Here is an 11178-nt window from a genome sequence, read left to right as displayed (position 1 = left end):
GGTCGGACTTGAAGATCTACAAAGTCCCTTCTGACCCGACTTCTATGATTCTATGATTCTATGCAGTTAACTTTGCTGATGACTTCGTCATATTGACGACTCATGTTCATCTTGGAGGCCACTAGGACTCCAAGATCCCTTTCCGCTTCCATGCTACCAAGCAAGTATTTCCTAGGCAGTAGGTGCACTAGACATTTTTTCCTCCCTAGGTGCAGCACTTTGCATTTCTCCTTGTTAAATTGCATTCCATTGTTTTCTGCCCATTTATCAAACCTGTCCAGGTCTGCCTGTAGTTGTTCCCTGCCCTCCGGTGTGTCCACTTCTCCCCACAGTTTTGTATCATCCACAAACTTGGACAGAGTACACTTCACTCCCTCGTCCAAGTCACTGATGAAGACATTGAAGAATATCGGTCCAAGGACCAAGCCCTGCAGGACCCCACTACCCACTCCCTTCCAGGCTGATACCGACCCATCCACCACCACTCTCTGGGTACAACCCTCTAGCCAATTTGCCACCCACTGGACTGTGTAATCATCCAAGTCACAGTCTCTTAATTTGTTCACCAGTATGCAGTGGGATACAATATCGAAGGCCTTCCTGAAGTCTAAGTAAACGATATCAACCCCTACTCCTGTGTCGAGGTGTTCTGTAACTTGGTCATAAAAAGAGACTAGATTAGTCAGTCATGATCTACCTGCTACGAACCCGTGCTGGTTTCCCCTCAGCATAATTTTTCCTGCTGGGCTCTCACATATATGAGCCTTAATAATCTTTTCAAAGACTTTGCCAAGGATGGAGGTGAGACTGACTGGCCTATAGTTGCCTGGATCCTCCTTCCTCCCCTTCTTGAAAATAGGGACCACACTGGTCCTTTTCCAGTCGTCTGGGAGCCGTCCTGTGCGCCACAAGTGCTCAGATATCTTGGTTGTGCAATGATATCAGCCAGTGCCTTCAGTACCCTCGGATGGAGCTCATCCCGGCCTGCTGACTTAAACACATCCAGTCCTTCCAAGTGACTCTGCAACATCTCAGTGTCAGTGCTTGGTAGTTTGGTGCCCAGCTGTTGCCTCTCTACAATCCCATTGTGAGACTTGTCAGGACAATCCCCTGTCCACATCATTTTCCTTAACAAACGATGCCTTGATTAACCACATCTACACTGTGCTTCCTGATCCCTGTGTTTTGCTGAGATTTTAAGAGCGTATTTCAGGCTCCCTAGAGCCTTTCTAGAAATTGCAGGTAATATGTTGTAGGACACCTCGCCTTTCCTTAACAGCCTCAATGGCAAAAGTTATTTTTCTTCATCACATATGGTTTTTGTTGGCCCAGCACGCTGCTCAGAACCTTGGAAATGCTCCTCCTGACTTCAGCCCAACTGCTTATGAAATTGGGTAGTCACTCTGAAAAACACCGAGGGCCTTTGTGGGAATTACAGACATTAGCAGGTGCTTGATGTAAGTGCCATGGCAGACAAGGCAAGTTTGCAAGATGTGATAAACGTTGCTTTGCTACTCTTATGTGTACATCACTGTCTATTGAGAAGGAGAACTAACACAGCATGCTGGCATCACCTCTTCTATCAGGCATAGATTGACCAGCAGTGGGTCCAAAATTTTCACAAGGAAGCTGACATTCATGGACTTGTGCAAGAACCTTATGACAACCTTTTGGCACCACAGTACACAATCAAGTAAGCCCATACAGGTACAGAAGCAGGATGCTATCAGTATCTGGAAGCTGGCCACCCCAGACTGCTGCAGTTGGCTTATCACACTTGTAGCCTGGGAGAGGAGGGTTTGAAATGTTAAGATGAAAGTTGTTTTGTGCAGATTGTCAGTATCAAGAACATGCTTCAAATGCTAGCTAACTGTCAGAGAATGTAATTTTCAAACTGAATGGGGGATGTTGATGGCACACCATTGATCATTGCTTGCCCTCTCCAAAAGGAATGAGTGAAATCACAGAATCATAGAAAGAAGGACCAGAAGAGACCTATAAGATCATCAAGTCTGGTCCCCTGCCATGGGCAGGAGGTAATTGGGCTCAAATGAGACCACCAGAGAGGGTGACTGCACCACCTCTGCTGGAAGTGTGTTCCAGATTCTAGTTACCCGTACAGAAAATAAATTTTTCCTAATGTCCAGCTAAAACTTTTCCTCACCTTGCTTATGTCCATTGGTCCGCATCTTCCGGGGGGAGTGTGAGGGGGGGAATTTTCTGAAAAGTTGTTCTCCTAAGCCCTGGTGTTCTTCCTTGACATATTTGTAGGCAGCTATCAAGTTGCCTCTCAGCCTTCTTTTGCTCAGGCTGAACAAATCAAGAAACTGAAGTCTCTCCTCATGAAGCCTGTCCCCCAGGCCCTTGATCATGTAGATGGCTCTTCTCTGCACCCTTTTGAGCTTTTCCACGTCCTTCTTAAAGTGCGATACCCAGAACTGGATGCAGTACTCCAGCTGTGGCCTCACCAATGCCGAATAGAGGGGAAGGAGCATCTCTCTGGATCTGCTGGCGACACATCTGCTGATGCACGCTGGAGCTCTATTTGCTGTATTGGTGACTTTGTCACACAGGTGGCACATATTCATCTTCTGGTCGATTGTTACCACTAGGTCCCTTTTGGATCCGGTGCCAGCCAGTGGACCACCACCCATCATATAGATATGGTGAAGGTTTTATCTTACCCAGATGAAGGACCCAGCATTTGTCCCTGTTGAACCTCATCTGGTTTTGTTCAGCCCATAGGACCAGCCTGTCAAGGTCATCCTGAATCCTTGACCTGTCCTCTGATGTGCCCGCTTGTCCCCACAGTTTGGTATCATCCACGAACTTAATCATTGCGCTTTTCACTCCCTTTTTCAAGTCATTAATAAAGATATTAAAAACATGGGCCTAAGCACTGATCCCTAGGGTGCACCACTGGAGACGGCCTTCCATGATAAGGCCACCCCATCAATCAAGACTTGTTGGGATCGGCCACTGAGCCAGTTCCCAACTCACCTCAGATGTAGATGACATCTAGCTCCTGTCGCATGTCCAGCTGGTTAGTTACCTGGTCATAAAAGGATACCATGTTTGTTAGGTATGACCTCCTCACTACAAAGCCATGCTGGTTTCTTCTCAGTACCCCACCAGATGATCAGAGGGCGGGAAAACAGATTTTACGATGATAGGCTGAGAGACATGGGACTCTTTAGCCTGGAAAAGCGCAGGCTCAGGGGTGATCTGATGGCCACCTATAAGTTTATCAGGGGTGACCACCAGGATCTGGGGGAACGTTTGTTCACCAGAGCGCCCAAGGGATGACGAGGTCAAACGGTCACAAACTCCTGCAAGACCGTTTCAGGCTGGATGTAAGGAAGAATTTCTTTACTGTCCGAGCCCCCAAGGTCTGGAACAGTCCGCCAGCGGACATGGTTCAAGCACCTATACTGAACACCTTCAAGAGTAAATTGGATGCTTATCTTGCTGGGATCCTATGACCCCAGCTGACTTCCTGCCCTTTGGGCAGAGGGCTGGACTCGATGATCTCCCGAGGTCCCTTCCAGCCCTGATGTCTATGAAATCTATGAAATCTAAGATGTGAGTTTGTGGGTGATGTCCTCCATGACAATTTTTCAAAGATCTTATAAAGGATACCACTCCACGGCTCTACAGGCCTTGGTTCAGGACCATAGGGTCAGGTTCATGAACACTAGCGTGGAAGTTAGCATTAACAGGATACACTATGTCAGTGTTTTGAGGAGATCTAGTATTTATATGCTTGGACAAGCTGGAACCTTATTTCCTACTAGTGATATGGCAGTCAACAGGGTGTGGGAGCCCATCATGATTTTGGAGAACCCTGCCTACCCGCTTTGCTGTAACTTACGAAACTTTGCCAAACAGCATGAAACTGCACAAAAAATTCAGTTATGCACTTAGTGGTGGCAGAATGATGGTGGAGTATGCCTTTGGGGAACTGAAAGCAGGAATTGGGGCAGTCTCTGAACTCATTTGCATAATAATACTGAAAACTCCATGCATACGATCATTACAGAGAATGTAACTCTCCATGCTTCCTTGTTTGTGGTCATGGGATGCTACTGTATTAGCTTCCACAGCTTGCTTGCTTGCTTGGATTTTTTTTGTACTCATGTAAAATATTTTGGAATAGCTTCCTGTTGGTGTGGGCAACAAGAGCTTAAATAAACATCAAATTGTACTGAACTTGCCAACATATATAAGGAAAAACTTAGGAACAGCATATTCAGGCCTGCTGTCTGCCAACAAAAAAATTAAGGTAGTTTTTGTTTTTTTTAAATAAAGGTACTATCAGAAATCCAATGTGCAAAGCAGAACTGCAACTAAAGTTCCTGGGTCACCCGAGCCAAATTTTGCACTGAACGAGCATGGTGAAGGCAATGTCAGCATATGCAGCCAAAATGAACGTACAACCTGTAAAACAAAAGTATGAATGGGTACAGGGAGCTTCAAAAACAGTGCTGTCTGTGGCTGGCACTGCTCCTCTTAATTTCTTCCTTATCTCTCGGATATGTACTGTAGTGCAGATGGCAAGTGAGAGGGGGTTGTTTGCCCCTCCGGTTGCTAGAGCAACTCCCAGGAACCATCAACAATTCTAGCTCGCGAATAGGCTGCAGATGATGGAGAGGGTGGAGGAACGAAGAGCTCCTTGAGCCTGATTAAGCATTTTGAAAGGGACTGTATTTGTGTCTGGGCTAGAAGCTGCACAAGGGCCTAGTCCTGCTAGGGACCATAATCAACACCTGGCCCTGAACAAGATACTACACAGGAACCATCCATAATAGTGCCTGGTCCAAGACCAGGCTCTGCTTAGAACAGGCACTGTAACTTAGGCATACTTGGAGCTCTTCAGTACCTTTCTGAACTCCATGAATTCGCAGTCCCACTTCTGTTCCAGAGTCTCCCATTTTGGGGACCTGTCCAAGTTTCTAAGCTCCCATTGCTTCTGAGCATCCAAAAGAGGGGCAGTCAGAGTAGTCATCTTGGGCCACTCATTACAGAGGGACCTGAGGATTAGGGCAAAATTCAAGTATTCATTTTTAAACAAGGCAAAAGCGAATTTGAAAATGAAAAAATTAAAATAAAACAATACCCCCTTCACTGTTTGTGCTCCATGAGTGTTACAGGACAAGAACGTGTTTCGAATGATGCATAAGGAGTACATAAACAGAGTGTACAGAAAGAGAGGGGAAGATAGCAACTAGAACAGCAAACTGGCGATTGCACTCCTGAAGTAAGATTTAAATGACCTTCTCTTGCCATTTGTAAGTGGCTTGCCTAAAATCAAGTAGAAGTTCAGAAGAGCTTAATAGTTTTAGCTGGTTTTAGTATGAAACATCACAAGAGTTTGATGGTCAGTCACGAACTGATGATTTTGCCGCAAAAAGTTTTGTTTCATAGTTAAATTGTCCCTTCAATGCCCAAGAGTATTTTTCATTGTCACCAGAACATATCTTACCTCTTTTCTAGATTTCCTGAACTGGTTAAAAATCATCTGTGCATTTAATTTGTTTGTTAAAATACACTTGCAAATTTAAGTGGTTAAAATACACATTATTCTTTTGTACTATTTCTTTGCAACAGTGATAAATCACAAAGCTGCCATTTGCCCAGTGCTAAAAGGACACCATGTTTTACTTTTGCCCTGGATCCTGCAAAAGAGCATTATTAATAAGTTCCATTTTATCAGAAGCTGTAGTTTCTCCTTTCTTCTGGAAGAGGGAGGACAAAGCCCAAGTGGCATGGTCTTTCCCACAGAGGGATTCAATGACCTATGTCCATAGACCTATGAGGCTCAAACTGAACCTTTGCCTGGAAAAATCAGCTGCCCCCGCTGCACACCCGTGGGACAGCTTTCATGGAACAAAACTTGCAAGGACATAATTGAGTTCTGCAGGGAGTAGGAGGTACTGGCCAAGGTTCTCCGTTTAGTTCCACCTTTGGTACTGCTTGTTTTGAACCTGTGACCTGCACCCCTTTCCCTGTTCTTTTTCCATTGTTCCAAATAACCTGTTGTAGCCTTAGACATGCAGCTCTCCCCTGACATCAGGAGAGGCTTTTAGTTTTGAGGAGAACCTAAAGCCCTGCATCTCCCCCCACCTCCCCCTCCCCCCTACTCAGAGCTATGAGTATTGGAACCTGAATCTCTGGCCTGGCTTGGTAATGAGGAAGGACCACAACTTTTGGTGGAACCAAAGCTTGCCCATCTCCACTCCCCACACCAGTTGCAAAAGGACAAAAACTGACTCCTAGTGACTTTTAACAACAGCAAGTTGTGTCTCATGAAAGGACCACATAGTTTGTAGGCAGATAGCTTTGATCTTACCTAACAATTCCTAAGACATGTTACCAGGCCATACTATGAAACTTTTAGCACCTAACTAGTACCTCCACATCTGTTTTGCTGCTAGGTGGCCATCTTGGGCTGCATGTAGCACTGAGAGAAGGGTCATGAATCTGTGGTGGAAGGAAGGAGAACAGCTGAGCTCTTGCATGGTTTCTACCCTGAACATAAGCCAACAACACTACAGGGAGCTCCAAGTCCCCAGTAACCCTGACTTCCACCAGGTCCCTCTCCCTGTACAGCAAAGAACCACAAACATAACAGGCAGCACTGGAAACAATGGGGTCATGAGAAATGACAGGTGTTTGGCTCACTGGCAAGGACCTTGCTGAGCTCCATGTAGCAGGGCATGATGCTGCAGCTCTGGTTAGTATCCTGAGGCTGTTGAGGGAGCTGCTTGAGGTGCTTGGTACACTTCTACTGTTTCAGCCCACTCCTACACATGCCCAGTTGAATATACCGACTCAGGATAGCATTGTGGCAATGAGCCATCCTGTGATTGCAGTTGAAATTATGGTGCTTGGAGGATTTCGTCCAGTAGTCACCAATGTATAAATAACCTGCTTCTGTTCAGCTAGCTGCATATCAAGAGTAGAGCACATCCAGCTGGCAGTAAAGGCTGTGCTAGCAGTTTGGAGCAATGCTTGAGGAAAATGAGGGATTAAACTCTGAACAGGGAGCTAAAGTAACATTCAACTTTCTGGGAGGAGAGAGAACATAAAATGTGCCATACTGGGTCAGACCACAGGTCTATCTAGCCCAGTATACTGTACTCACAGTGACAGAGAGTAGATGCTCAGTGAAGAGTATATATGCATGGCCTGTCCAGACTGATCTGTCCCCTGCTCCTCTTTGGTTTTAGCTTCCAGCATTCAGACGCCTAGGGGGTCTTAATTTATAGGTTGCATAACTATCATGTCTAATAAATAATACTCAAAGATGGACCTATGTTGCATAAGTTTGACCTTCTTCAAACCTGGGTAAATTATCAGCTATAGCAGATGGGGGAGGGAGCATCTGGAAAGTGTGGAAGTGAGGAACAAGGACCTCTGGGAATGACAGTGAAGAACTGCCTGTATTCAAGCCCTATAACCCGTACCTCCTCTACAAATTGGCAGCTGAGTCAAGTGCTTACCTGGAACTTGAGCAGAGCCCCTGGGCCCTGAGAAGTAACTATGGGGGTATTCAGAGCAGTTTGGTACAGCTGCATGAACAAGATTGTAAGCCAAAACACATGGGTGTTTTGCAGTATATACATACACAGAGATCCTGGTAAGTGACCTTGATTTTGACAAGGCTAAAGGATATTTATCACCAGAAAACTCTATAAAAAAGGTTTGTCTACTGAAGAAATGCTAGAGGGTTTAATTATATTTGAGCATGACTGAGTGTATCTTTGTTCACTCTGGCTGTTTATAGTCTTTGGATAGTTAATCCCATGTGCCAGTGTTGGATTGATGCTTTCCTGGAAAAAAATAAGTAATGCTAATTCCTCTTAAATTCTTATGTACTCTGTGTTTTGAGGATTTTTGTACAATGTTCTTTTTCTGTAGCTGAAAGGACTGTTGGCACTCTGCTATTTATCTTGGTTATCTGTCTATGGAAAATAGTGATATATTCTGTAATTAATCTCAATTGTTTTGCTCAAAAGGCAAAAGAACTGCAGAATCAGCAGGGATCCTGGTTTTCTCTGATAAAAAAGTCACAAATTCTCTGATAAAACCCCCAAAATTTGCAATTAAAAATAAATGCCACTATATATATATTAGGTATCAATTGAGCAAAATGTTTTATTGATGTATTTACAATTTTAAAGCAATTTGTAAGCCTACCAGTGCCTCAATCACTATAATAACATATATTTTAAATACCTATAAATTTTGGTATTTGATTTTGGATTTTTTATCATGCAAAATCAAACCTCCCCCTGCCCCCTTAGCTCACCAGAACGCAGGGCCAGGCCCCTCACTCCCAAGTCACAGCCCCCAGCCTTGCTGGTACCTTTTACTCCTCCCCCTCACTCCCCAACCACAGCCCCCTCACCGCTGCCAGTGCCCCTTACTTCCCACCCACAGCCTGCTGTTCCCCCAGCCCTGCTGTAGGGGCCTGCAGCTGCCAGAGCTATGAGGCCAGGGGCCCAGGTCTGCAGCCCCCTGCAGCAGTGCCCAAGCCCCAACTGCCACCAGTGGGAGGTAGCTTCTGCTTCACCAGAGCACAAAATGCAGCTCCCGCTCCTATGTGGGTGGCACAGCCAAAGCAGAGCCCATTGGGGAGGAGGGATGCGTGCTGCCTGCTGCAGGCTCAGGCAGAGGGGGGTTGCTTCCTACCACCACATGCACTCTTGGGGGGGGGCAGGCAGCGATGTGACCCCCAGATCTGTGCACGGGGTAGGGGTGGGGGTGGGCTTAGTCTCCCCACCCTGCTGCTCTTCCTTGGGGCCGCCACAGTCCAGTGGGCAGGACCCAATGTGGCAGGGCAGAGCAGGGCCAGGTGGGAAAGCTCTTTGCCACTACAAGCTCTGCACTGTCATGGTAAGGTGCCCTATGCCTGCCTGGCAGCAGTGAGGAGCACAACTTGGTGCCACTGCCCCTGCTGCTGCTGAGTGGGCCGAGGGCACCTTGCTAGGGCAGCACAGGGCTTGTAGTGGCAAGAAGCTTCCCCACCCAGTCCCACTTTGCTCTGCTGCTCCAGATCCTGCCCACGGGGCTGCAGGGGCCCTGGGGGAGGGCAGCAGGGTGGGGGGCCTGCAACAGGTAGCTCACACCCACCCTCTGCCTCACACAGATCTGCAGGCCATGTGAACCCCCTGGCCCTCCCCAGGCAGGAGTGCATGCCACAGCAGGGAGACAGACCTCTGCCGCCTCCTGGACAGACCACCCACAGCTCTGTTCCTCTTCCCACCAGGGCCCTGTGGCCATGCATTCAGGCCCTGGGCCCCAAGCCCCATGCACTGGCTGCCCAACTCCCTTCCTTACTCCGTCCTTCTCTTTGGGGACCTCAATCCTCCCCGCCCCACCACCACACTTATCTGGTGGAGCTGCTCTTTAGGCTGCCTGGTGGCCATGTGTATATACATGTACTTGGCACCCCTTGCCTGACCACCCTCCTCCCACTCCTTGCTTCCCCTTGCAGGCTGGAACTCTGCCAGGCTGCAGAGAGCTCTTTGCAAAAGTGCAAAATCCATGCATTTCTCCATTAAAACAAAAAAATCCACATTTTTCTTGGGTAAAAGGGGAAATCCACATTTCTTTGGATTGCAAAAAAAAACTTGGATCCCTGAGCATCAGTAACCAAAGTCAGATGTTCAAGGCCATGGTTTGGTAATATGGTCACTAGTCTATGTTATCTATGGCTCCAGTTCAGCTCATGAATTGTTTCTTAATATCAGTAGGATTATTCATATATTCAAGTACTTTCCTGGGGCTACTAAAATGTTTAAATGTTTAAATTCAAGCATGTACTTAAATACCTTGCTGAATTAGGGCCTATGGTCTGAGTACAGACAGTCAAAAAGCCGGAGGCTGAATCAATTCAATCTTTGCAGGTTAGTCTAAGCTGCATACACTGAACTGATTAGCAAGTGAACAGACATTTATTTTTGATTCCAGAAGTGCAGCCACAAGAGCTGCCTGCATTGGCTCAGGCCAGAAGCAGACAGCTTGGACCAAGGCTAGTCTGCCCACCCTGCAACAGGGGGGAGGGGGAGGGGGGAGATTTGTGGGGGCAGGTGCAAAGCATCCTGGGATCAGGACCATCACTGTGGGGGGTGACTTGGATCAACTGTCCCGGGCCCTGCGCTTTGTGGGGCCCCACAGACAGTGCCATAGAGCCCCTGCTGCAGCAGCTGCCACATGCTGCCAGCTCTGCTGTGGCTGCCGTGCGCTGGCTCCACACTCCAGCCACTTGCCACCCTCCCCTTCCACTCACCACCCCCAAGCCCTGCACGGGCTGATTGGGACCCTGCCCACCCATAGGGATGGCTCTGCCTGGGATGCTGGGGGACTGTGAGCTAACTTGAATCTGGAGGGGATCTGGGACAGAAGTTCAATAAACCAATTTAACCTAAATCAGCCAAGTCTGATACTACATTCATCCAGGTTTATCTTAAACTGGTTTTGACTATTTTGAAATTGGCTTATGTGCACTGAACATCTGTTGTGTTACAGACTTAAACTGGTTTCTGATCACTTATATTGGTTTATTTGTAACTTCTGTCCCTAGCCATAGGACTGTCCTAAAGTTAGATTTTTCAGCTAGAGTGAACATTCTCTGCTTTTGATATCTGTGGATCAAAATAAAAGCCAAAGAACACAGTTCAGGTTTATTAGACACATACTCATGAAAGTAAGAAAAATACTTTATAGCAATGTGGTGATCTCAATATCTATTTCACTGGAGATATTAGTTTTTCTTTTCAAGAATCATCCATGAAAATAGCATGGCACTAAAATTCCATCAGTGTCTTGATGTATGCTACAGAACAAGTGTAAGTTTTACACGTGCAAATCACCCTCCCTCAAATGGATTACCCTATTGCCATTCACAGGCATCTGTCATTCAGATGTCAGGGTTCTTTCTCCTATAGTCCCAGCAGTATTTTGAATAAGAGTGCTCAGTTACAGAGGATAAAGAAGAATCAGCTGTCCAAAATGTCAAGCAGAAATAGCAAACAGCTGGATAAATATCCTTTAGCCATTCTCAGCATTAAGGAAAAGTTACACACAAAGGACCTAATTCACTTCCAAAAGCAGAAGAGTATCTTGTGATCTTTGTCCTGGGTTCCTGTTCATCAAGAATATGCACTTCTAAGC

The sequence above is a fragment of the Crocodylus porosus genome, unplaced genomic scaffold, assembly GCF_001723895.1.
Source record: "Crocodylus porosus isolate Cpor-Errol unplaced genomic scaffold, CroPor_comp1, whole genome shotgun sequence".
Classification (NCBI taxonomy): Eukaryota; Metazoa; Chordata; order Crocodylia; family Crocodylidae; genus Crocodylus; species Crocodylus porosus.
Note: the sequence above shows the minus strand (reverse complement) of the source record.